This window comes from Mustela erminea, chromosome X (genome assembly GCF_009829155.1).
Source record: "Mustela erminea isolate mMusErm1 chromosome X, mMusErm1.Pri, whole genome shotgun sequence".
NCBI classification, from domain to species: Eukaryota; Metazoa; Chordata; class Mammalia; order Carnivora; family Mustelidae; genus Mustela; species Mustela erminea.
In genome coordinates, this window is record NC_045635.1 from 11826875 (window position 1) to 11852995 (window position 26121).

Below are 26121 nucleotides of genomic sequence, written 5' to 3' on the forward strand. Positions count from 1 at the left end.
CCCTTCTCCTGCTTTAGTCACGCATTCTAGAATGCTTGTCCCCTCTCCTTCCTGCCTCAAGAGCCTCCTGGGTGCTGCCCTGGTTTTTCGGGGCCCTGTGGCTGCCAGTCCGACGGGGACGTGGATGGCTCTCGGTCCCAGAACGCTGTGCCTGCCTTCTGTCGTCCTCTTTCTTGGCATTTACAGTGGAGTCATCGCCACACTGAAATCTTCATCAGCACCCCGGGGCCCATGTCAGGGAATCCGAACACCTTGGCCTCTAAGATCTGAACCCCACTTGGCTTTTCAGATGCATCCGCACTGATGCTCCCTCCCCCGTCCTCCCGACCCCTCCTACCTGTAGGCCCTGCATGGGGCCGTCTCACCCCCCACCTCTGTTGTCTGTGTTTGTCTTCTTAGTTTCCTTAACTTCAACGCTGTGAGTTTTTTACCTTTAAACATCTTAGCCATTGTTCCAGGTCTCTCTTAATTACTCCTTTGAGAAAACTTTCCATTTTTTTTTGCTTTTTTTGTAGAGTTTTATGACTGACTTGTCTAATCTACCAATTTTGTATTCTCTCCTTTTCCTGTATTCTCATAGTATTTATTTCACATTTGCATATGCAGACGTTGCCAACATGATTTACTTTTTTTTTTTTTAAGATTTTATCTATTCATTTGACAGTCAGAGATCACAAGTAGGCAGAGAGGCAGGCAGAGAGAAAAGGGGAAACAGGCTCCCTGCTCAGCAGAGAGCCCATGCAATGCGGGGCTAGATCCCAGGACCCTGAGACCTTGACCTGAGCTGAAGGCAGAGGCTTTAACCCACTGAGCTACCCAGGCGCCCCCAACATGATTTACTTTTGTGTCCAACAAAATTGAAACTTCCTGGAGGGCCCAGACTGACTTTGTTTCATTTTTTGGTGTTTCTAATGGCTCATGAATATTTGTTGAATATAATTGAACTAATCCTAATCATAAACTTGATTTCTTTGAAGCCCAAAACATTTTTTTTTCTCATTCCTAGATAGAAAAAAGGGGGGAAAAAAAAACAGTTTCCAGGATCTGTCATAAAAAAGGCTTTGGAATATTGTTGTCTCCATCCTGATATTTTATGCCCTATTTTAGGACAAGAAAATCTTATGAAACTGTGATATTCAAAAGGCTCATCAGGTTTTGTAGGTTAATTTTATAGCCATAGCCATGATGAACTTTGACTTATTTTCACAGGCTAACATCGTCTTACTTCAGTGAAAGTGAATCACTACTGCTTAGAAACAAAAATTAGACAAAAAATTAGACAAGCATTATATTCCTAAAGTGAGAATTTAAAAAACAGTTGCTTTGATGATAAGCTTGTGTGCCTTCTTCCCATGAATAAAGACCAGTAAATCATGAGGCTTAGTAGTAAAAGCAAGACTGTACTGAGTCTCCTGATATTTTCTTCTAGAGGTTTAATTATTTACACTGCTTCTTAGATATTACACAGAAAGTTTTTCATGGTCTTGGCACATAATGCCTGCTTTTCTAGGCTAAATTCTTGCAGCCATTCACGGAGAAGGATTTTCGGTCTTTGCCTGTTGGGCTGCCTGTTGGAGTTTACCCAGAGGTCTGTAGCCCAGCCCATATGTACTTCCTTTGCCAGCCTTTATAAAGAGGCAGAGGGGGCATCAGGCCATGTACCACCTTGGCTAGAAGCTCTCATTTTCATAACAGAACCTTTAACTGCCCTCCTCCTAGTTGATATACAAAGCATATGAATTAATATATCAAAGCTTTGGCGCTTAAGTCTTGGCTAGCGTCAATGACCTTGTACTCTCCTGTTAGCAGCGGCTCTTTAATGAGAAGTGTTGTTTCTGGAAGGCTGCAAAGACTCAGTTCCTACAGATCAGAGGTACTGGATAGGTTGTTGCTTGCAGCCACTCACTTATCCTGTAGTGTTAATCAGTCACAAAATTTTGTCCTTCCTTTCTCCTTCCTTCAGCCTCAAAACTTTCCAGTACGGTTACTCAGGCAGCTACGATGAATGCATCAGAGCTGAAATGCAAGCTGAAACCTTGCCATCCTGGGGAACAATAATCTAAATGCTATCCTGAATTAGGCCAGACCTGAGTACTTTACTTAGTTAAACAGGAAAGTCTGGACGTGGTTTAATGCATTGTGCTTTGTGATTGTAGCAGTGATTTACACAAAGGGGAACCCTGTTAATTCCTTATGACACTTAGGTCCCACTTAGCTCACAGCATCATCTTTATGAGAAATCAGGATTTCTCCTAGTACTAAAAATTGAGAAAGTTTTACTTCCCTAAATCAATCAAAGAAAAACCCTAGCTTTTATGTTATGAAAACTGGAAACCCTTAAAATGGTTACCATTCTCTCTTTTGATGGACATTCAGAACTTTACAATCAAACCTCTGGCCTGCCTTTAGATTATTTTTTTTATTAATTAATTAATTAATTTTTTTATTTATCTATCTATCTGACACACAGAGAGAGAGATCACAAGTAGGCAGAGAGGCAGGCAGAGAGAGAAGGGGAAGCAGGCTTCGTGCTGAGCAGAGAGCCTGATGCGGGGCTCCATCCCAGGGCCCTGAGATCATGACCTGAGCTGAAGTCGGAGGCAAAACACACTGACCTACCCAGGCACCCCTCTGGCCTGCCTTTAACAAGGACATTTTCTTCTGTGCTCACAAGGGGAAGGTTCAGGAATCTAGCAGCTTGTCTACTTGGCTGCATTACTTCTTTGTTTTAAGCTCCCCTTTTCCTGATTCCTTCAACTATTTCGTTTATCCAGCATCATCTTTGTTTTCATAAGTTGCCTCAAATCATTTGTAGAAGTCAGCTCTTGCTAATTACATGAAAAGTAACTCAGTAACTCAGTCTGTATTTGGCCTCATTTTTTTTTAAAGGATTTTACTTATTTATTTGAGACAGAGAGTGAGTGAGAGAGAGCATGAGAGGGGAGAAGGTCAGAGGAAGAAGCAGACTGGAGAGCTGGGAGCCCCATGTGGGACTCAATCCCGGAACTCCGGGGTCATGACCTAAGCTGAAGGCAGTGACCTAACCAAATGAGCCGCCCAGGCACCCCAGCCTCATTTCTTCTTACTTTTCAAGGCAAGAAATGAATGACATTTGAAACATTTTATGTAAATAAGGCAGAGTTCTTGGGGTCAGAGTGAGCTCAATTTAAGTGTTTTGTTGAAAATTGTTCTTTTCTCTGTGTTCCGTCTAGCTCAACATCGTCAATGTTGCCACCATCTTTAAGGCAGAAAGTGAATGGAGGAATGTGGGAAGGAAAGAGAACTGATGTGTGATCCTAAAATCATTATTGCTGGCATATGAAGAATTATATATAGCAAATCTTGCTACTATGGAGGAAAAAGTGTAGCTCTCTACCTGAGTTAAAAGGATATACATTCAATGAAGATTTATTGAGAGTTTATTGTACAAGGGCCCATAGTAAATACTACTAATATGGCTTCCTATGTTTTTCTGCCCCAAATATTCCTACTAATCAGATCAAGAAGGCCTGTGGTTGCTGTCAAGTGACAAAAATAATACAGTTTAGTAACAAATTTGATGTTTTTTTATTGGAGGGAAAACAATGCATGGATTGGGGAGTACAGTGCCTCACATGCGTCATTCCCCATGGATTTCAGGCAAAAGCGAGTTTCATAGAGCGTTTTAAGGGGCAGCCCAGGAAGAGAGCACAACTGGCAGGAAGCCAAGGACTTCCTTATAAGGCTAGCAGGTCCTATTTTCTAGGGTAAGGTAGGCCCGCTAAAGCAGAGTGGGAGGGCAGTGACTGCTGGTGTATGTTAAGTATTTCTCGGAATCGAAGGCTGACTTAGGGTTTCTAGATGGAAAAAAAAAAATTGGTTATATATAACCTCTTCATTTTTTTTTAATCTTCTGGACTCAGAGTTGTAAATGGAGGGAGCAAGGCTAGCAGAGTGATTGCAGAGCTCAAGGTTAAGGCCAGAGTTTTAATCTAAGCTTGGGGTGAGGTCAGGTCTGGCCCTAGACAGCCAGAGCACCCCGGGTGCCTAGGAAAGGTCCTTGGGAGGAGACATCAGGAAATACAGGATTGCTGCTTACTCCGTGCATCTGTCAGCTGAGGAGCTGGAAGGAACAGGTTTTGCAGGTCACGTTATAGAAAGTGAAATGTGGCTAGAAGGAACACAGGTTTAGTGGACATGAAGACTGGCTGGCTGGAACATGGTTCTATGGCCCATCTACCGGGTTTAACCATTGAACGACTATGTATGCTGCCATGACACGAGAGTGCATTTATCTTTTTGAAAATTAGTATTTTCATTTTCTTTGGATAAACACGCAGAAGTGGAATTGCTGGATCACATGGTAGTCCTATTTCTTTCTTTTTTTAATTTTCCGATTGAATATATTTATTTGTCAGAGAGACAGAGAGAGAGAGAGAGCCGGCACACAAGGATGGGGAATGTCAGCCAGAGGGAGAAACAGGCTCCCCACTGAGCAAGGAATCCAATGCATGACTTAATTCCAGGACCCTGGGATCATGACCTGAGCTGAAGGTAGATGCTTAACTGACTGAGCCACCCAGGCATCTCATCTAATTTTTTTGAGGAATTCTATACTGTTTTCCATAGTGGTTACACCAGCTTACTTTCCCACCAACAATGCACAAGGGTTCTCTTTTCTCCACATCCTCACCAATACTTGTTATTTCTTGTCTTTTTGATAATAGCCATTTTGACAGGCAGAGGTGATATCTCATTTTGGTTTTGATTTGCAGTTCCCTGATGATAAATGATGTTGAGCATCTTTTCATGTACCTATTGGCCATTTGTATCTCTTTTTTGGAAAAATGTCTATTCAGAACATCCACCCATTTTTAAATCAGATTGTTTGTTTGTTTGCAATTGAGTTGTATGAGTTCTTCATATATTCTGGATATTATCTGCTTATCAGATTATGATTTGCACATATTTTCTTCCTTTCAGTAGGTTGACTTTTCATTTTGTTGTTGATTTCCTTTGCTATGCAGAAGTTTTTTAGTTTGATATAGTCCCACTTGTTTATTTTTGCTTTTGTTGCCTTTGCTTCTGGAGTTAGGTTTGGATTTGAAATGTGTGGTGGGAAATTTTAAAGTACATTTTCCGTATATTGTAGAATCTGTACGTACACACATGAACAGGCATTTTATGCATTACATATGATTAAAATGTAATAAAATGGATTCCTGATGTGTCCCTTTATGTTAAACATTAAAAAAAAAGTCATTGCCAAGACCAGTGTCAAGGAGGTTACCTCCTATGTTTTCTTCTAGAAACTTTATGGTTTCAGATCTTAAATTCAAGTCTTTTTTTTTTTTAAGATTTTATTTATTTATTTGACAGATAGAGATCACAAGTAGGCAGAGAGGCAGGCAGAGAGAGAGGGGGAAGCAGGCTCCCTGCTGAGCAGAGAGCCCGATGCGGGGCTCAATCCCAGGACCCTGAGATCATGACCAGAGCCAAAGGCAGAGGCTTCAACCCACTGAGCCACCCAGGCGCCCCTTAAATTCAAGTCTTTAAACCTTTTTGAACTTTTGGCTATGGTGTGAGGCAGTAATCCAGTTTCATTCTTTTGCATGTGTCTGTCCAGTTTCCCCAACACCACTTATTGAAGAAACTGTCCTTTCCCCATTGTATATTCTTGGCTCCTTTGTCAAAAATTAATTGGCCATATATGTGTATATTTATTTCTGGGCTATCTTGTTCCATTGATTAATGTGTCTATTTTATGTCAACATCGTACTGTTTTCATTATTATAGCTTTGTATTATAATTTAAAATCAGTAAATGTGATGCCTTCAGCTTTGTTTTTCTTTCTCAAGGTTGCATTGGCTGTTTGGGGTTTTTGTGTGATTTTACAAATTTTAGGGTTATTCTATTTCTGTAAAAAATGCCATTAGACTTTTGGTAGGGATTGCCTTGAATCTGTGGATTGCTTTGGGTAGTATGGCCACTTTAACAATATTATTTCTTCCAATTCATAAGCATGGAATATCGTTCTATTTATTTGTTGTTGTGTGAAATATTTATTTATTTATTTAAAAGAGTGACAGAGAGAGTATATGGGGGAAGAGGTAGAGGGAGAGAGAGAGAGAGAGAATCCCAAGCAGACTCCACACTGAGCGTGGAGTCTGGCACGAGGCTGGATCTAATGATCCTGAGATTATAACCTGAGCTGAAACAAAGAGTCAGATGCTTAACTGACTGCGGCACTCTCTTTCTATTTGTTTGTGTCTTCTTCATTTCCTTTCATCAGTCATAGTTTTCAGTGTATAGGTCTTTCACTTCCTTGGTTAAAATTATTCCTAGGTATTTTATTCTTTTTAATACAATTATAACTAATTGTATTAAAATTATCAAATTGCTTTTTAAATTTCTCTTTCAGATAGTTCATTATTAGTGTTTAAAAATGCAACAGATTTTTGTATACTGATATTGTATCCTGCAACTTTACTAAATTTATTGACTAGTTTTATCAGTTTGTTGGTAGAGTCTTTAGGATTTTCTATATATAATGTGCTATCCACAGTGATGGTTCTACTTCTTCCTTTCTAATTTTGATGCCTCTTATTTCTTTCGCTTGCCTAGTAGTTCTGCTAGGATCTCCAATACCATGTTGAATTAAAGTGCTGAGAGTGGGCATCCTTGCTGATCTTAGAGGAAAAGCTTTCAGCTTTTCACCATTAAGTATGATGTTAGCTGTGGGCTTGTCAAATATGGTTTTTATTATGTTGAGGTATGTTCCTTTTACCCACTTTGTTGCAAGTTGGTTTTTTTTTTAAGGTTTTATTTATTTATTTATTTGAGAGAAAGAATGAGGGAGATAGAGCATGAGAAGGAGAAGGTCAGAGAGAGAAGCAGACTCTCTGCAGAGCAGGGAGCCCAACGCGGGACTCGATCCCTGGTCTCCAGGATCATGACCTGAGCCAAAGGCAGTTGCTTAACTAGCTGAGCCACCCAGGCGCCCTGTTGCAAGTTTTTATCATAAATAAATGCTGAATTTTGTCAAATGCTTTTTCGACTTCAATTGAGATTATCATGCGATTTTTATTCTTCATTTTGTTAATGTGGTGTATCATGTTGTTGATTTGTGGACGTTGAATCATCCTTGCATCCCTGGAATAAATACCACTTGTTCATGATGTATAATTTCTTAATGTACTTTTAAACTTGGTTTGCTCAATTTTATTGAGAATTTTTGCATCTATGTTCATCAAAAATAATGGCCTGTAATTTTCTTTTCTTGTGGTTTCCTTGTCTGGTTTTGGTATCAAGGTAATGCTACCTTTGGAAAATTAGGTTGGAAGTGTTCCCTCCTCTTCAACATTTTGGAAGAGTTTAAGAAGGATAGATTTTAATTCTTCTTTGAATATTTGATAGAATTCATCAGTGAAGCCTGTACTTGTCTTTTAGGTAGCATTTGTTTACAAGTCACTCTCTTTACTAGTAGTCCATCTGTTCAGTTTTTCTACTTCTTCATCAGTCTTGGAAGATTGGATGTTTCTAGGAATTTATCCATTTATTCTGTTATCCAATTTGTTGATATATAATTGTTCATAGTAGTCTCTTATGATCCTTTGTATTTCTGTTGTATCAGTTGTAATGTCTCCTCTCATTTCCGATTTTATTTACTTGAGCCCTCTCTCTTCTTTTCTTGGTGAGTCTACCTTGATTGTCAATTTGTTTATCATTTCAATGAACCAGCTCTTAGTAAAAATTTTTTTTAGTGATTCATCAGTCTTATATAATACCCAGTGCTCATTACATCATATGTCCTCCTTAATGTCTATCATTAGGAGCAACCCTCCAGCAAACCTCTAGCAACATTTAGTATGTTTCCTATGATTTAGAGTCACTTTCAGGGAGCGCCTGGGTGGCTCAGTTGGTTAAGCAAATGCCTTCAGCTCAGATCATGATCCTGGAGTTCTGGGATCGGGTCCCTCATTGGGTTCCCTGCTTAACAGGAAGTCTGCTTCTCCCTCTGACTATTTCCCCTCTCATGCTCTCTCTTTCTCACTCTCTCTCTCAAATAAATAAATAAAATCTTTTTTTTCTTTGAAGATTTTATTTATTTATTTGATAGAGAGATTGAGATCACAAGTAGGCAGAGAGACAGGCAGAGAGAGAAGAGGAAGCAGGCTCTCCGCTGAACAGGGAGCCCAATGCAGGGCTTGATCCCAGGGTCCTGAGATCATGAGATCATGACCTGAGCTGAAGGCAGAGGCTTAATCCACTGAGCCACCCAGGCACCCCAAATAAATAAAATCTTTAATTAAAAAAAAAGTCACTTAAGGTTTTTCTCTCTCTCTGATTTTGTCTAATTTTTTCCTCTCTTCCTCTATGATCCTGTATTTTGTTTCTTAAATTCCACATATCAGCAAGATCATATGATAATTGTCTTTCTCTGATTGACTTATTTCACTTTGAACAACACCCTCTAGTTGCCTCCATGTCATTGCAAATAACAAGATTTCATTTTTTTTGATGACTGAGTAGTATTCTGTTGTACATATATACCACATCTTCTTTATCCATTCATTTGTCAATGGACATATGGACTTTTCCCATAGTTTGGCTATTGTGGACATTGCTGCTATAAACATTGGGGTTCAGGTGCCCCTTCAGATCACTACATCTGTATCTTTGGGGTAAATACCCAGTAGTACAATTGCTGGGTTGTAGGGTAGCTCTATTTTCAAGGTTTTTTTTTTTAAGATTTTATTTATTTATTTGACAGAGAGAAATCACAAGCAGGCAGAGAGGCAGGCAGAGAGAGAGGAGGAAGCAGGATCCTGGCTGAGCAGAGAGCCCAATGCGGGGCTCGATCCCAGGACCCTGGGATCATGACCTGAGCCGAAGGCAGCGGCTTAACCCACTGAGCCACCCAGGCGCCCCTATTTTCAAGGTTTTGAGGAATCTCCATGCTGTTTTGCAGAGTGGCTGCACCAGCTTGCATTCCCACCAACAGTGCAGGAGGGTTCCCCTTTCTCCTCATCCTTGCCAGCATCTGCCGTTTCCTGACTTGTTCATTTTAGCCATTCTGATTGATGTGAGGTGGTATATTATTGAGGTTTTGATTTGTATTTCCCTGATGCCAAGTAATATTGAGCCTTTTCTCATGTGTCTGTTAGAAAACTTAGATCCCAACATTGTAAAGAAAGAAAAACTTATATATGTACAAAAATGAAATTAAATGCCATGAAAAGATAGAATGTAATTTTAAAAACAAAAATTAAAAAAGATTTAAACAAAAGAGTTGATAAAATAAGAAATTGGTTGAGAAAAGGAAGAGAATAAAATTATAATTGAAAGAATAAAGAATTGTGGGGGGGGGTGGAAACCCCATGATTTCTATATGCCATATTCCCCTAGCACTGGCGTTCTGCAATTCTCCCTGATCGGTAAACTTGGTCTTGGCTGGATGTTCTTGCTGATCTTCTGGGGGAGGGGACTGTTGCTTTGATTCTCAAGTGTATTTGCTCCCGGTGGAATTATGCCCTTGCCCCAGGGCTAGGCTAAGTCATCTGCTCTGGTTTGTTCTATGTGGCTTTTGTTTCCTGAACACCTTCCTCACACCTTTAGAGGGTGAGAATGAAAATGGTGGCCTTCCAGTCTCCAGCCCCAGAGCTGGGGGTGGGGGGGGGCACTCCTCATTGTGGCCTCAGAGAAAGGCAGCCCATCACTCCTGTCTCCCAGATCTCCGTCTGCACTCCATGCTCATCCGGCCTGTGACGGAGCATGTCTATCTCAGGCACATGACCCTGTTCCCGGTCTCCAAACCCTGCAGACTCCCCCAATGTGCTACTGCTGCACTCCTCCCCAGGGAGGAAGGGGGGGTGTCTCGCTGATTCTGCTGCTTGCTGGACCACTGCTTGGAGAGCAGTCCCCAAGCTGTGCCACAGTTCGTTTATGACAGCCCTGAGCTGAGAGCCCACTCTGGGCTCCCTGATTACAGCCAGCTTTCCAGCTCCAGTGCCTGGCTCTGCCACACTCAGGCTCCCCCAGTCTTCCTGTGACCCCGGGGATCCTTAGAGCACACTGTCCCTGCTTAGCCACAGGAGCGCCTCTCAGGCCAGGATGTCCCTACTTTTTTTAATTTTAATTTCTTTTCTTCTAAAAGTTCCAATCTTGTGCTCCACTGCTATATCACTTTCTGGTGCTGGCTTATGGAGCGCCCCCCACCCCCCTGCCTTTCCCCGCAGTTTATCTTCCCGTGTATCACTTTGAATTTACTTCTCCACACCTCCTACCCTGCAGAAAGTGGCTGCTTTTCTGTTTGTAGAGTCGCAGTGATTCTTAGGTCTCCGGTTGAGCTCATAGGTATTCAGAATGATTTGATAGCTATCTAGCTGAATTTCTGGAACCAGTTGAAACTAAGGTCTTCTACGCCTTTGCTGTGTTGGACTAATCTCCCAAAGCAGCTCTTAGTTTTATTGACCCTTTCTGTTGTCTTAATAGTCTCTATTTCATTTATTTATTCTCTTATCTTTGTATTTCTTTCATCCTTTTAAATTTGGACTTCATTTGTTCTTTTTCTAGTTCTTTGAGGTATAAAGTTGGATTGTTTGAGATTTTTCTTATTTTTTGATGTAGGTATTTATCACTATGAATGCCTGTGTTAGAACTACTTTTACTGCATCCCATAAAATTTTGGTGTGTCTATTCCCATTTGTCTCAAAGTGGGTTTTTGTAAATTTCTTCATTGACCTGTTCATTGGTTGTTCTCTTCTGAAATTCTTTTTTTAAAAAAATATTTTATTTACTTATTAGGCAGAGACAGAGAGAGCACAAGCAAGGGAAAGTGGCAGGCAGAGGGAAAGGGAGAAGCAGGCTTCCCACTGAGCAGGGAGCCTGATGTGGGACTCAATCCCAGGACTTGAGATCATGACCAAGCCAAAGGAAGACACTTAACCAACTGAGCCACTCAGGCATCCTTCTCTCCTGAAATTCTTAGCAGCAGGCAGGTAAGAGGCATAACTATGACAGCACAGGGGTCTGGTCATGGACAACAACTGCCTGTGGCCCCAGCAAGAAAGGTATTGTTGTGCTGGAAGCAGTGTGGGCTAGGAGGGAGGGACCTGACTCCAGACAGGGCGTGGTCAGAAGATGAGAGGGATGGGCCCTGCGGGACAGGTAGGTAGAACAAGGAGTGAGTTATCTTTCCTCCACGATTCCATTTTCTCTCTCAAATTTCCGGTGTCTTCCACAGTTCTTTATATTAACGCACAAATCTGTTTACTCCCAGAGTCCTTTTGTTCTCCCACAAATCTGTTTCATCCCATTAGCTTTTGTGCTCTCCCACAATCCATCAGTGCTCTCCCCGAATCCATCACGCTCTCCCACAACCCTTTCTGCTTTCCCACAATCCTCCTGCTTCCCCTCCAGTTCTCGGTGCTTTCCCACAGTCCTTCATGTTCTCCTACAATTCCTCATGCTTTTCACAATGCCACCTTTCTCCCACAATCCTCTTCTCTCCCATAGTCCTCCTGTGCTCCTACAATTCCTCATGCTTTCTCACAATGCTACCTCTCTCCTATAATCCTCTGTAGTTTCCCACAATCCTCTGTTTCTCCTACAATCCTATGGTGATTCCCCACAATGATACCTCTCTCCCATAATCCTTTGTTGTCTCTTATAATCCTCCTCCTCCATGTTCTCCTACAATTCTCCTCTCCCACAATTCCCCATGCTGCCTCTCCTCCACAATCAACCAGTGATTTTCCACAATCCTCTCTGCTTTCCCACAATCTTTTAGTGATTCCCCACAATGCTGCCTCTCTCCCATAATCCTCTGTGGTTCCCCCAATACTCCATGTTCTCCTACAATCCTCTGTGCTTCTCCATAATCCTCTATACTCTCCTGCCATCCTCCAATGATTCCCCACAATCCTACCTCTCTCCCATAATCCTCTGTGTTTTTCCATAACCCCCTGTGTTTTCCCGCAATTCCCCTCTTCTCCCACAATCCTCCACGTTTTCCCACAATGCTACCTCTCCTCCACAGTCCTCTGTGGTCTCCCATAATTTTCCAATGATTTCCCCCAGTTTTCTGTGCTTTCCTACAATCTTATGTTCTCTCCCACGATGTTTTAGTGATTCCCCACAGTGGTACCTCTTTCCTATAATCCTCTGTGATCTCCCACGGTCCTCTGTGCTTTCCCACAATCCTCTGTACTCTTCCACAATTCTCCAGCAATTTCTCATAATGTTACCACTCTCCCATAATTCTTTGTGCTTCCCAAAATCCTCCGGGCTCTCTGACAATTCTGTTTTCTCCTGTTATTCTCTCCGTGTTCTACCACAATGGTGTCTCTCATCAAAGTCCATTTCCTCTCCTACCATTTCTGATGTTTTTCTACAATAGTCCTTCTTTACAATTCTCCTGTGGTTTCTAATAATCCTCTGTGCTTTCCCACAATCTCCCTGCTCCTCCACAGTTCTCTATGCTTTTCTACAATGCTCTCTTTCTTCTTCAGTCCTTTGCAGTTTCTCACACTTTTCTGTACCTACCCAGTTTTCCTGCTCTCTCACAATTATCCGTGCTTTCTCAGAATGCTTCCCCCCAACAATCCTCCATGTTTTCCCATAATCCTTTTGCTCTTCCACAATCCTCCTGCTCTCTCACAGTTTCTAATGCTTTCCTGTAATGCCACCTCTCTACCACAATCCTGTTTTCTCCCATAATCTTCCAAGTTCTCCCACAGTCCTGTGTTTTCACAAAATGCTTCCTTTTTCCTGTAATCCTCTCTGCTCTCCCACAGTCCTCCATGTTTTCCCACAGTCTGGTGCCCTCCCTCATCCTCTGTGGTCTCCTCAAATGCTCTATGCTCTCCCATAATCCTTTGTACTTGCCTTCTGTTTTCTCCCACATTTTTTCTACTTTCCCAGAATAGTCTGTATTCTCCCATAGTCCTTCATTATTTCCCACAAGTCTCTATTATTCCACAATTGCAGGTCTCTCCTACAGTGCCCTCTGATGGGTAGGTAAGGGTCTTGGCTATGACTAGTATCCTGGTGTGGCCATGGATAACTGGTATGTGGCCCGTACAGAAGAGGCATGTCCAATAGAGGTGTGTGCTCATGAAGAAGTAAACTTGGCATAACCTAGGAAAGAGGGCATGACTCATAGTGTGAGGGCATGGCCAGAAGGTAAGGAGTGGTCTTGCAGGAGGGGCATGGGTAGGAGGATGGGCACTTTAGGAGCAGGTGAATTCTCTGTCTCTCCCACAAAATACCTTGTTTTCCCCACAGTTCCTGTCTCTCCCACAATTCTTGTTTTCTCCCTCACGTTGTGGTCGCCCACAACCATTCTCCATGCTCTCCCGGTCCTTCATTTCTCTCATGACTCTGTTTTCTCCCAGTCTTCCACGTTCTCCCACAATCATTCCATCTAGAGTTCTCCCCCACGATTCTGTTTTCTCCTAGAATTCTCTGTTCTCTCCCAAAATGCTTCATTCTCTCCTACAACTGTCTGTCTCTCCCAAAATTCTCTCCCATAATTTTATGTTCCCTATAATTTTCTGTGGGTCCTAGGTAGGAGGCATGGCTATGACACAGCAAAGAGTGGCTGTGAATGGATAGCAAGGTGCCACGGAACCACCTGTGGGAGTGGCCATAGTGGGACAGGTGGGTTGGCAGCTGGGTGGCAGGCATGGTGGTCATGAAGAAACAAAGATGGCAAAGCAGAAGAGGCAGGGCAAGCACAAAGGGTGAATTTTCAGTCTCTCCCACAGTACATTGTTTTTCCCACAATTCTCTCCCCCCAAATTTCTTGTCTCTCACATATTTCTGTTCTCACTGACAATTCTCTGTTATATGTATTTTCTGTTTTAATTGTATGGTTTCCAGGTTCTTTGTGGTACCTTGGTAGTGGGCATGTTGTTTAGATGTGCAGGGGGGCATGGTTCTGGCAGCAGCCGTGTGGCCACCACATTCATCAGAGAGCTTAGTTTGTGACAATAAGAAGGAAAAGGACATGGCTTAGATGGAATGTTAGCCACTTCCCAGACTGTGGTGGCCAAGGGGGAGCACAAGTGTTGACCAGGAAGAATGTAGCAGAGGCAAGGGATGGGTAGTGGCTCAGATAAGTAAAGTTGGGTCAGCCGGAGAAGAGGGTATGACTCAGGAGAGATGGGAACGGCCATGAAGGAGCAAAGGAGTAGCCGAGGGAATATCCCAAGGACTGATACTGAGCTCGGGTGCCAAGGCCTGGGTGAAGGGGCCCGTTCTCAGTCTTTTCTGTAATACCTTGTTGTATTCCTGAGGGTTCTGTAGAGAAACTGAATAAACACACACACACACACACACATACACACACACACACACACACACACACACACAGAGAGAGAGAAAGAGAGAGGGAGATTGATTTTAAGAAATTGGCTCAAGTGATTATGGAGTTAAGTCCAAAATCCGCAGTAAGCTTGCAGGCAGGGACTCAGGGTAGAGTTGAGTCCAAACATTTGGCTGGCAGAATTCCTCCAGACGAGGTCAGTCTTTGTTCTATTAAGGCTTTCAATTGATTGAATGGGGCTCCCCCACAATATGGAGAGTAATCTGCTTTACTCAAAGTCCACCAATTCAAATGTTAATCTCATCCAAAACCAAAACAAAACAAAATATCTTAATAGTAACATCTAGAACAATGTTGACAGAATATCTAAACATTATGGCCCAACCAAGCTGACACATAAAATTAACCATCACATCTTGTCTCTCCAAATTCTTTGCCTTTCCCACAATTCTCGATTATTTCTCAAAATCTTCATTCTCCCCAGAATTTCTTTCCCTGGAAGGAAAAAAACAACTCATTGCTGCTGTCATCAAGAAGCCGTGCTAGGGAGAAAAAAAGTCATCTAACAACACTGTGTTTAATGACATATCAGATTTACATTCTGGCTCAAGTATCTTATCTCAGCCTGGACCAGTTCCTGGTTCCAGTTCCAGCAATTCCTGGACTGGTACTTCAGGAGCACTGCCATTTTCCATTTCTTGTCTACTTCCTGGTATATAAATGAGCAGTGACTGAAGTAGTCAATAAGCAGGAGCTGAAGAGATGAAGGCATCAATGAACCTCAAATATCACTTATTCACCAGTATTTACAGAGCCCCTACCAGGGTGCCAGTACTGGGTTAAGTGCTGGGCATAAAACGTTGAACAAACTGGTCAAAGTCCCTGTCTTGGGGAATTTACATTATAGCAAACAGCCGACCAACAGACAATCCAATATACAAACCAGAAAATACATAATTATGAGTGGTGAGACACCATAAGGAAAATGAAACAGATAATGTAACAGAGATAGAGAGGCGGGGCTGCTACTTAAAGTGTGTGTGTGTTTTTAAAGATTTTATTTATTTATTTGACAGCAATCACAAGCAGGCAGAGAGGCAGGCAGAGAGAGAGGGAGCCAGGACCTTGAGATCATGACCCTCATGACCCGAGCCAAAGGCAGAGGCTTTAACCCACTGAGCCACCCAGGCGCCCCTTAAAGTGTGTTTTGTGGAACGCCAGCTTTGCATCTCCTGAGAGATTGTTTGAAATGCAGGTCACACTCCAGAATCCCTGAGGCAGAGTATGTCCTGTACCATGATACCCAGGTGATCCCTATGTTCAGTGGAGAGGCTCTGGGTACAACTTGACCTATGGTTATCAGGAAAGACAGCTCTAAAGACACATTTTTTTTTTTAAAAGAATTTATTTATTTATTTGGCAGACAGATCACAAGTAGGCAGAGAGGCAGGCGGAGAGAGAGGAAGGGAAGCAGGCTCCCTGATGAGCAAAGAGCCTGATGCGGGGCTTGATCCCAGGACCCCAAGATCATGACCTGAGCCGAAGGCAGAGGCTTTAACCCACTGAGCCACCCAGGCGCCCTAAAGACCCAACATTTTAGCTGAGAACTTAATGATGAGCAGCACCCAGTCATGTAAATGTAGGCAACGAGTGAGTGGTCCAAACAATGGGAACAGCGAAGGCAATGTCCTGAGGTAGGAATGAACAGGGGACTCGTGTGAGTGGGACAGGTTGAGAAAGGATGACTTGAACTTTACTGTTGGATATTTATCAAAAGCCCTACAACGAGGATTGTCCATTTGCAGTGACTAGACAAAAGTTCTACGTGCACAGACCCCTCTATTTCTGCAAATTGGAGCTATCGGATCAGTTTTGCACGCAGCCACTCATCCATCTTGCACCCATGATGGACATTGTTAATCAGTCACAGAACGTTTTCCTTCTGTGCCCAGACGAAGGTACGGAGTTCAGCATAGTTATTCAGGCGGGGACCACAAATGGTTCAAAGCCGGCATGTGAGCTGGCACCCATTTCCCATCCTAGGGAAAGATTATGAAAATGCTAACCCTGGAGGGCCCGTGTACTTGGATGAACAGAAAAGTTTCGATGGTTCACAGAATTGATTTCACACACTGTGCTTTGTGATTGTGCCAACAGCTCACAGTGAGGGGACCTGTGTTTAACTCCTCACGACGCGTACTTCCCACTTAGCTTACCACATCAGCTATATGAGGGAACAGGATTTTTCTCAAGACTGAAATTCAAGAAAAACTGTGTTCCAAAAAAAAAAAAACAAAACTAAGGTTGATTTTCATCTTAAGAATACCAGAAAACCTTAAAACAGTTGCTATTTCCTCTTTTCTAATGCTGTTGGAAAGCTTGGGGGCAAGTCTTCGTCCCAACTTAACTCTTCTAGAGCTGGTGGCCTACGTACTTAAATGCTAATCTTATCATTGGCTGCTTTAATCTCCTTACATTAAGTTCCCCTTTCCCTGGCTCCTTCAGCTAGGTGTTTCATCCAGTAATGTCAATATTTTCGTAAGCTGCCTCAAATTGGAAAGAAGTGGAAGGAGGTGAGGTAGAACTCACTGTAAAAACCAGCTCAGTAATTTATACAGGCTGTATTTGGACCAATTTCTGTGTGTCCATGTTTCAGGCAAAAAATGACTGACAGTTGAAACATTTTATAAATGAAGCAGGGTTCTCAGGGTCAGGATAAGCTTAATACAACTGTTCTGTTGAACTTGTTCTTTTCTCTGTGTTCTTTGTAGCACAGCATTTTGAATATTCCCACTATCTTCCAGCCAGAAATGGAATGGAGGGTAGGAAGAAATGAAAAAGTAGCTAAATATGCTATCACAAAATGTGTGTTGATGTCATATGAAGAAGTCCATGTAGCAAGCCTAATTGCTGGGAACAAAGAAATGTTATCTTTCTGCACATGTGAAAAGGCCAAGTATTCAGTGAAGATTTATTGAGAATTTATAGTGTAAAGAAGTATAGTAAGTCCTATAAAAGTGACTTCCTGTGTTTGCTACCCCAAAATATTCCCACTAATCAAATCAAGAGGACCTGTGCTTAGCAAATCCTTTTCCACCTATCAGCCCCTTGCCACGCCTTCCCTAACCTCCTCATCATTTCTTGTCACATCCAAGCCCAAGTTTGGACAAGACACCTTCAGACTGAAAGCTCCTTGAGGCTTATCTACTTTTTGGGTGGAGTGGATGCTAAAAAAAAAATTGGATTGAATGAATGAATCAGAGATTTCTGCACAGGGGTAGCAAAGCTGGTTGTAACCTTCACATTTCTCTTGTGGACCCAGAGTTTTAAGTGGAAAGAGGAAAGCTAGCAGAATGATCTTAGGGCACATACAGGGCTTGCAACCAGAGTTTCCGTCTTGGTGTGGTCGTGTCTCCACAGGCCCTAGACAGCCAGAGCTCACTGGGTGCCTAAGCAATGTCCTCTGTAGGAGATACCAGGAAATACGGGAATTCTGTTTACTCCGCTCATCTGTCTAGCACTTAAGGTTGGCTGAAGGACTAGAAGGCACATCGGTCCATAATTCTGGTTTAGAGGATGTGAAAACTGGCTGGAAGCAGTTTCAAATTCGAGTTCAGCTGTGAAAACTGGCTCCAAGAAACTCGGGTAAAGTGGACATGAAAATAACAGGAAGGAACACGGTTGTGTGACTCGTCCAATATTTGCATTTCCCTACTGAGTGACCGGTTCTCAGTCCATTCAATCTTGATGTCTGGTAATGGGAATACCTGAGGAAAGTCATTCTCTAGACCAGGCTCTTAAGCCTGCAGTCTGATTTCACCCGACAAAATGTCGCCAGTGCCCAGTTCCCAGACCCGGGAGGGTTTCTCTAGAGACAAGAGGGGCCGCCCACGCGGCCTCGAAACCCAGCGGCCAAGTCCCGCCTGGTGGGAGGGCGCACTAGGGACTTGGCCCTGCTGGAGGAGCCGGACCTTAGCGGAGCGCACGGGCTTAACCAAGGTGGAAGGCGGGGCCAAGACGGAGCTCCGAGGCGAGGCCCGGGGGAGGGGGCGTGGCTGTGACGGGGCGGGGGGCGAGGTCTGGACACCGGCCACAGACAGCTTGGCCTGGAGGGGCGTAAGCCGGGGCGGTCCGCAAGGACGTGAGGGGGCGTGGTCCCGGCCTTGGGCGAGGCTTGGAGGGGGCGTGGCCTGGGCTGTGGGGCGCGAAGACGGGGCGTGGCCACGATGGCCAGGCACACTCGCTGCGGGTCCCCCGGCTAAAGCTAAACGCTGAACTTCGTGCTTTGGAGAAACTTTAAGGTAAGGGCCGGTGGCGGAGTGGAGTGAGGGCCACAGCGGGGGCAGGCCGACTCAGGGAGGACCAGGACCGTCCTCACACAGCCCTGTCACGCCAGGTCTCAGAGCCCGGACAGCTGTTGGTCCTGCGAGTATTACCGGGGTCCCGGCGCGGCATACTGCCCTTTCCCCCCGCCCCCGCAGCCCTCTTCTACTATGGGAGTCACCAACCAGATGGCAGCACCTTCTTGCACTTGCCGGGAAACAGCTGTCTGAGGGAATTTGGGGGTGGGGCGTGAGGGCAGTTCCCCTAGGAAGGAGTGTTGCCAGGGGTGGTTGGATGTGAATTAACTCAGGAAACTCCGGTTTGCTGTAGACAGGGGTAGGGACTACAAAATCTGAAATTGCAGTTCCGGAAACCGAGGCGCAGCAAACTGGAACTAACTGGGGTCTGGATTTTATTACCCCCGTCCCCCACGACGACTATACCAGGGTCTGTGGACGGAGTCACAACCACCTCCAAGGCAGGGGATCAGCATCGCAGCTGTGTCACGTGGACAAATCTGAGCTTTCTCCATTCTGCAATTACTTCTGGTCTTTTTGTTTTGTGCCCCGCCCCAGAACTGGAGAACAGCTGAAGTACAAATAGTGTCGAGTCTTTGCGGCATTCAGTATTAAATGCTACTACCTTAAGGCTGGTGGCAACTCCTTAATATTAATGTAAGTGCCTTCTCCTCCCCTGTATTGTCCCTGGGAAAGTTTGAGAAATACAAGTAAATGTGTACATCTTAATTCGGTTAGAACTTGTTCTCTCCCAGCCTCTGAAAATTAGGTTGCTTTCTGCTTCTCCTTCTTCTTCCTTTACTGCTAATCTGGCCATCTCCTTTTTGTTATTAAAAATCTTGCTGGAGGGTCACCTGGGTGGCTCAGTGGGTTAAAGCCACTGCCTTTGGCTCAGGTCATGATCTCGGGATCCTGGGATGGAGCCCCGCAGTCGGGCTCTCTGCTCCTCGGGGAGCCTGCTTAACAGCCCCCGCCCCCACCGCACAGGGCCACCTGCCTCTCTGCCTACTTGTGATCTCTGTCAAATAATAAATAAAAATTAAGAAAAAAAAAAACCAACCTTGCTGGAATAAGGAGAGGGATACGCAGATTTCTCATGAGGGAAGCTGCTCCAGACCCTACCCCTTATCTGCCCCTGCACATCCCTCAAAATGGTCACTGTTCACAGATACTTTGGACATGGAAAACCTCTCGCTCTCCGGGGCCTTTCTCAGGTAATTTTTATGTCAGAACCAGGGCTGAAATTCGTGGAAAGGCCAAGATCAGCAAGGGCCTGTACACACGTTTCCTGTTCTCCCTGGAGCCAATTAAAAGGTTGTGAGCACTCACAGTTGGGACTCAATAAAGACTGAGTGAATTGTGAGTGAATGAGTGAGCTTGAATATTTTGGAAATCTGATGGGAAGAGGACATTAATTTCATCTCATTGGCAGCACTGGGGCACTTAATTGCAGCATACAAAACAGCTACCAGAAATACATTTTGAAATCTCTGGGAACCCTAGATTGGGATCATGATCTTGGGGAAGAAGTAGGTGAGAGGAAGCAGCTCAGTTTTCCAGTTGGGACAAGACAGCATAACCTCTGATTTACATTTCAGGGGTTTGCAAAAGACTGGCTTCCTTTGAACTCAGGAGGGGGCGGAAAACAAAAGATCAGTCTGATGAGAATCAAGGAATTTTTTTCAGTGTAACTGTAACCTTTAGTTAGAGTACTTTTTTTTTTTTTTTCTGTCTGTTTTGCATATGTATAAATGGCTTAATCAGGCAGAGTTCAAACTACTTTTGAGCCCTGAACAGCACAGGGATTAGGGGCACTAACATCCTGCCCAGTTGAAATTCCACCTGTAACTTGATTCCCCGAAGACATAACTTCTTTTTTTTTTTTTTTAAGATTTTATTCATTTACTTGACAGACAGAGATCACAAGTGGGCAGAGAAGCAGGCAGAGAGAGAGGAGGAAGCAGGGATCATGACCTGAGCCGAAGGCAGAGACTTTAACCCACTGAGCCACCCAGGCGCCCCCCAAAGACATAACTTCTAATAGCCTACCGTTGATCAAAGCCTTACCAATAACATAGTCAATTAACACCTATTTTATATGCTATATGTATCACATACTGTATCCTTACAATAATAAAGTAAGCGAGAGAAAAGAAAATACGATTAGGAAAATCATATGGAAGAGAAAATACATTTATAATACTGTACTGTACCAATTGGGGAAAAAACCCACCTATAAATGGAGCTGTATTGTTCAAGTTTTAGCTCTACCTGTCATGCAATGAATACATAATTTATGAATGATTCTTTAAAGGCGTTTAGAATTTTTTTCTTTTTTTCACATGTTTCTTGATCTGCAAAACAATGGATAAAGAATATTAGTAAAAGCCAAGGACATACATAAATAAGTAGTGATACATAAATACATAAAAGGCATATAGTACAAAAAAACTTAGCACTCCTGGGCCCATCCAGGCTATGGTCCCATCTTCAAGACAAAAGTAAGTAAGAACAGATTTTCTGTGAAATCTGGTAATGTATGCTAGCAGTTCTTTGTTATGTATGATGTTTGATAAACATTATTTATGGTTTTACAAGCTTAGATGTTATGAGATCTATAGGTAGATTTAAATAACCACCTATCAATAAATTATAATTTTAATGTAACAGTGGTTTGACTTTAGGCTTTAGCATAGATAACCTCATGTATTGCTACAGGTATTATAGCCTAGCATTACCTAATTTGAGTTTTTGTTTATTTGGATTTTCCTGGAACCTTCCTCACTGCTAACCTTCCATGTTCTGTTCCTTCCTTGATTGTCTTTGATGGCTCCTTCTGTCTCTTGGCCTCCTTGTTCCATTTTGTCAGGCTCCCTCTATACACCTGTTACTCCTGGGTGTGTGTGGGGGGAAGGGTGGGGCTTTTCCTTCTCTCTCTAGCCTCATGACCTCTCCTGATCACCAGATCAGAACTCTCTTCTTCTCCAGGTGCCTGGGTGACTCAGTCATTAGGTGTCTGCCTTGGGCTTGGGTTATGATCCTGCAATCCAGGATCAGGCTCCCTGCTTCTCCCTCTCCCACTCCTCCTGCTTGTCTTTTCTTTCTCGCTGTGTCTCTGTCAAATGAATAAATAAAATCTTTAAAAAAAAAAAAAAACTCTTTCAAGACTTTTCCTCTCACTGTCCACTTGGACCTCAATCCGTAGGATTGGCAGGAAGACTCTGTCCTCTTTTCCTTCCCACCTGCTCCTTTTGCCAGCTTGTTTCTCTCTTCAGGCATTCATCCTCATTCTACCACCAGCATCATCCAGTCATAAAATCACGGGGTCTTCTTAACAACTACTTCCCTTCTCCCTCCTCCAGCTGAGAGCCAAATCCTATGTTTTTTTTACCAAAATGACAATCTCTTGAATACGGAGAACGTTGGTGCATCACTGCTGTCACCCTTTGGTTCAGAGCTTCATATCGTCTCACTTGGGTTACTGGAATTTCATTTCAGACTCTCGTGCCCAAATCTGACCTGTGGATGTCCCACCCGGAACCTGGCTGCACAGTGCGGTCCTCATCTCAGTTCACGGCAGCTCCATCCTTCAGTTGACGAGGCCAAGAATCTTCTAGCCATCCTTTACTCCTTTCTTTCACGTCTTACAGGCATTCTCCAAGACAGAGCCAATGCCAAACCACTTCTCACCACTTCTACCATGGCATGTTTTGTTCCAAGCCCCTGGATTATCCTGAGGGAGCTCCCTGCTGCTTTCTTGCTTCCTTTCCCAGTTGGTTTCCAGTAGGGCAGCCTGAGGGATCTTTCAAAAATATAAATCAGATGGTGTCCCTCCTGTGCTGCCAAAACTCCATTGTGTCCCGATTTCGCTTAGAGCACTGGTTTCCAGTCAGAGGTGATTCCCCTTTCCCGGGGACATCTGTGGCATCTGGAGACATTTTTGGTTGTCCCAATTGGAGGGAGGGTGCCATTGGCATCTAATGGGTAGAGGCCAGGGATGCTGCTAAACATCCTACAACGTATAGACAGCCCCCAAACAGTTACCTGGTCGAATGGTAGTATGTCATGGTTGAGAAACCCTGAGTTGGAGGAAAAAACCTTTACAATGGCCTAGAAATCTACATGATCTGGCATCCATGACCTCTCCACCTTCTCTCCTACTGCCCTCCTCCTAGTGCACTCTATTCCTACCATCCTGCCTCCTTACTTTCCCCTTGTGTGTGCCAGACACGCTCCCACCTCAGGGTCTTTGCACAGGCAATTCCCTCTTCCTAGAGTACCCTTCCTCCTGACAGCCCTATTACTAATTCGTTCATTTCCTTCAGTCTGTTGCTCAAATCTCATCTCCGTAAGGCCTCCTTTGAGCAACTTATTTTAAATGCAACGCCTCTTTCCTGGTGGCACTCCAAATTTACCTTATTCTGCTCTGTTTTTCACTGAGTATATTATAATGTGATTGTCAGTACAACTGACTTACATAGTACACTGCTGTTTATTGTCTGTCTTCCCCAGTAGAATGTAAGTTCCACGAGGGTAGGGACTTGGTTTTATCCCCCCTAATGATCCTAGAACAATGTCTGGCATTTAATAGATGTTTGATTGCTGTCCTGGTGAATGAAAGGATAAAAGAATGATGGACTGAATGAAGGATGGTTGAAGGAACGTCCTTGTCACTGACCTTCCCAGCTCTACTCTGTGCACTCCGTTCCCTCCTGTGCTGTGCACATGGGGTCATCAGAAACCGTCCTGTGTTTATGGAATAATACCTGAGGGTCTTCCGGTCCCTTGGAAATCGGTATTCAAGTTAATCTCAAATCCCCATCCGGTCCAACCTTCCACTGCATCCCCTGGGCATCTGGCGGCTGGTGCCTTGACAAATATTCATAACAGACTTGGGATGATGAGAAGTTCAGATATACTTGGCATTGTTACAAAGCAGGATTTGTTTTGTCTCAACACACAAGAAGTTATCTTCAGAGTCTTTGTCCACTGCAGTAAGGTCAGCAGCATTCTTAGGGGACAGACAGAGGTCTAGATTTCCACACCATGACATGTAGTCCCACCATTGGGTGAGTTTTGTGAAGGAGGAGGAAGGAGAGGGGGAGGTGATGTCAGGCCACCTGGCCCTAGAGAGTCACTCTGGCAGTGGGCAGGAGACAGTTTCTCTGGGCCAGGTGTCATCAGCCACTGACCTCAGCATTGTGCACAGCCAGCCTGACTGGAGTGCAGCACGGTCCCCCAAGGCATGACCACAGCCCTGGCTCTCCATGGAGCTTGGCCAAGGATCAGTCCCCCAGACTTCTCTGGCAGCATGCTAATGCGCTTCAAATCCCCGCAGAGCCCTTTATGCAGGGCCAAGTGCATGCCCACTCGACTGTACAAGTCCTTTGGCTATTAGGCATGCCTTCGGCTTTGTCTTACTACAGCTTTCCCTTTGAAGGACAAACCAGCATGTCCCATCTTTTGAGTGTATGTTGTACTTGTCATAGTCCTACTGGGAATTACTAAGTCTCTTTTTCCATCTAGATTGTAAGCAAGAAAGAAGTCCTTTCCCACATCTCTGTCAACCTCCCTCTCACACTGGGATTATTGAATAAACCCAAGGTTCTGCCTTTCAACCCTAATTGTCCTCTCTAGCCTTGACTCCTACTAAACACCCCCACCTCCCCAAATGTCCTCATAATCCCTGACATTACCCCCCCGTCTACCTACCTTTCTTTCTTTCTTTCTTTCTTTCTTTTTTAAGATTTTATTTGGCAGACAGAGATCACAAGTAGGCAGAGAGGCAGGCAGAGAGAGAGCGAGGGAGAAGCAGGCTCCCCATAGAGCAGAGAACTGGATGCGGGGCTTGATCCCAAGACCCTGGGATCATGACCTGAGCAGAAAGCAGAGGCTTTAACCCACTGAGCCACCCAGGTGCCCCATGTCTCTCTACCTTTCTTCCTCCTATTAAAATTGTCTCTCTCTTAATGACACAGGGTTCAGATGCTGCCACCCCTCCTGAAACTTAGAGCCTCAGCCCTCTGTGTTCTCGTTGAATTAAGTCAGAGCTGTCATCATATCTGGCTTTGATTAAGAAGTATTTGTTTAATTATGCTAAGTGCAATAAGCCAGACTCAGAGGGAAAATATTGTATGAGTCCACTTACATGAAGTATCCAGAATAGGCAAATACATAGGCAGAAATTAGAACCATGGTTGCTGGGGGCTGTTGGGAGGGGGAATGGGAAGGTTTTCGTTGAATGTGTATAGAGTTTATGTTGCGGATGATGAAAAGGTTTGGGGTATAGATACTGGTGATGGTTACACAACATCGTGAATGTATTTCATGCCAACAAATTGTACGTTTGAAAAGGTTAAAATGATAAATATTATGTGCATTTTGCCATATTAGAAAGAGGTAACTAAAAAAACCAGAAAGGTTACTTGTTTCATAGTTTTTTAATAGATTGCAAGCTTGTGAGGATAGGAAGAAAACGTGATTTTTTCATCTTCCTCCAGCCCAGTGCTTTGCATGAGATAATCATTCATTATTGCTTCAATTCAGGGATGGGAGTCAATGGAAAGAAGCACAGAATTGAAGCAAGGTTTCCCCATACCTCTTAGCAGTTTTTTAAAATTTCATTTTATTATCAAATTGATTTTATCAAAAAGGACCCTCTGCAGTTGAAATTGTTTGATTGTATTATCTCAGAAAGAAAACGAAAAACATGAAATTAAAAATTGTCCCAAACAGCTTTCTGTTTTCTCAGTGTTTGCATTTCCAGCATGGGAAGTTTTAGCAAACTCAATTTGAATAATAATAACTTTCATTGATACAACACTTACCGGCTCTTTCTGGGAGCTTTCTCAGCCCTTAGACCATCTGAAGTCACAGAAAGTGTTCAAGGTCTTGTACAGTGTTACTGCACAGGTGTTTCTCATGCTCCTCTGCTTCTGGATTCTTTCTTGTGTAAGATGAAGGGTGCACATTAAGCTTCACTCTTAAATATTTCAGTTCCTATAATCCTTTAACTCTGCTGATCTGCAATTATACAGTTTCATGCTGCGCATAGTCGTACAAGTTAGAAAGAAGCATAAAGTTCTTGCTGTGAGCTCTCATCCAGGATTAGGGTGGAGAGATCAAGAGAGAAGTGAAATGTTTACATGAAGGAGTAGGTAGGCTCTGAGAATGTATCAGGTTACTGGGCCTTTTGCTATGTTTTTAATTTTGGAAAATTAATAGTTTTCATATTCTGTTCATAAACTATCACCAGAGGCTGTTTCCTACAGATAATTTTTATGGAGAAGAAACTCTAAGTTAATTTGGAGATATATTCTTCTGGGAAATAATCATGGATAAGTTTCTTTCTTTCTTTTTTTTTCCTATTCATTTGACAGAGAGAGATCACAAGCAGGCAGAGGCAGGCAGAGAGAGAGGGGGAAGCAGGCTCCCTGCTGAGCAGAGAGCCCGGATGCGGGGGCTCGATCCCAG

General features: G+C 43.6%; 1 protein-coding gene across 5 annotated transcripts in view; it reads left to right on the forward strand.

The window, feature by feature from the left end:
• Positions 1–26121, forward strand: part of CA5B (carbonic anhydrase 5B) — a 103744-nt gene that overhangs the window by 28638 nt on the left and 48985 nt on the right. The window contains exon 1 of one of the 5 annotated variants that reach the window (XM_032331790.1): positions 18493–18609. The exons of 1 other annotated variant lie outside the window; for it this stretch is intronic. The gene's annotated coding sequence lies outside the window, so the exon portion shown is untranslated. Of the gene's footprint in view, positions 1–18492; positions 18610–18724; positions 18847–19005; positions 19306–26121 lie in introns of those variants that run through there. 3 more of the 5 variants (XM_032331794.1, XM_032331793.1, XM_032331792.1) reach the window with 3 other exon arrangements.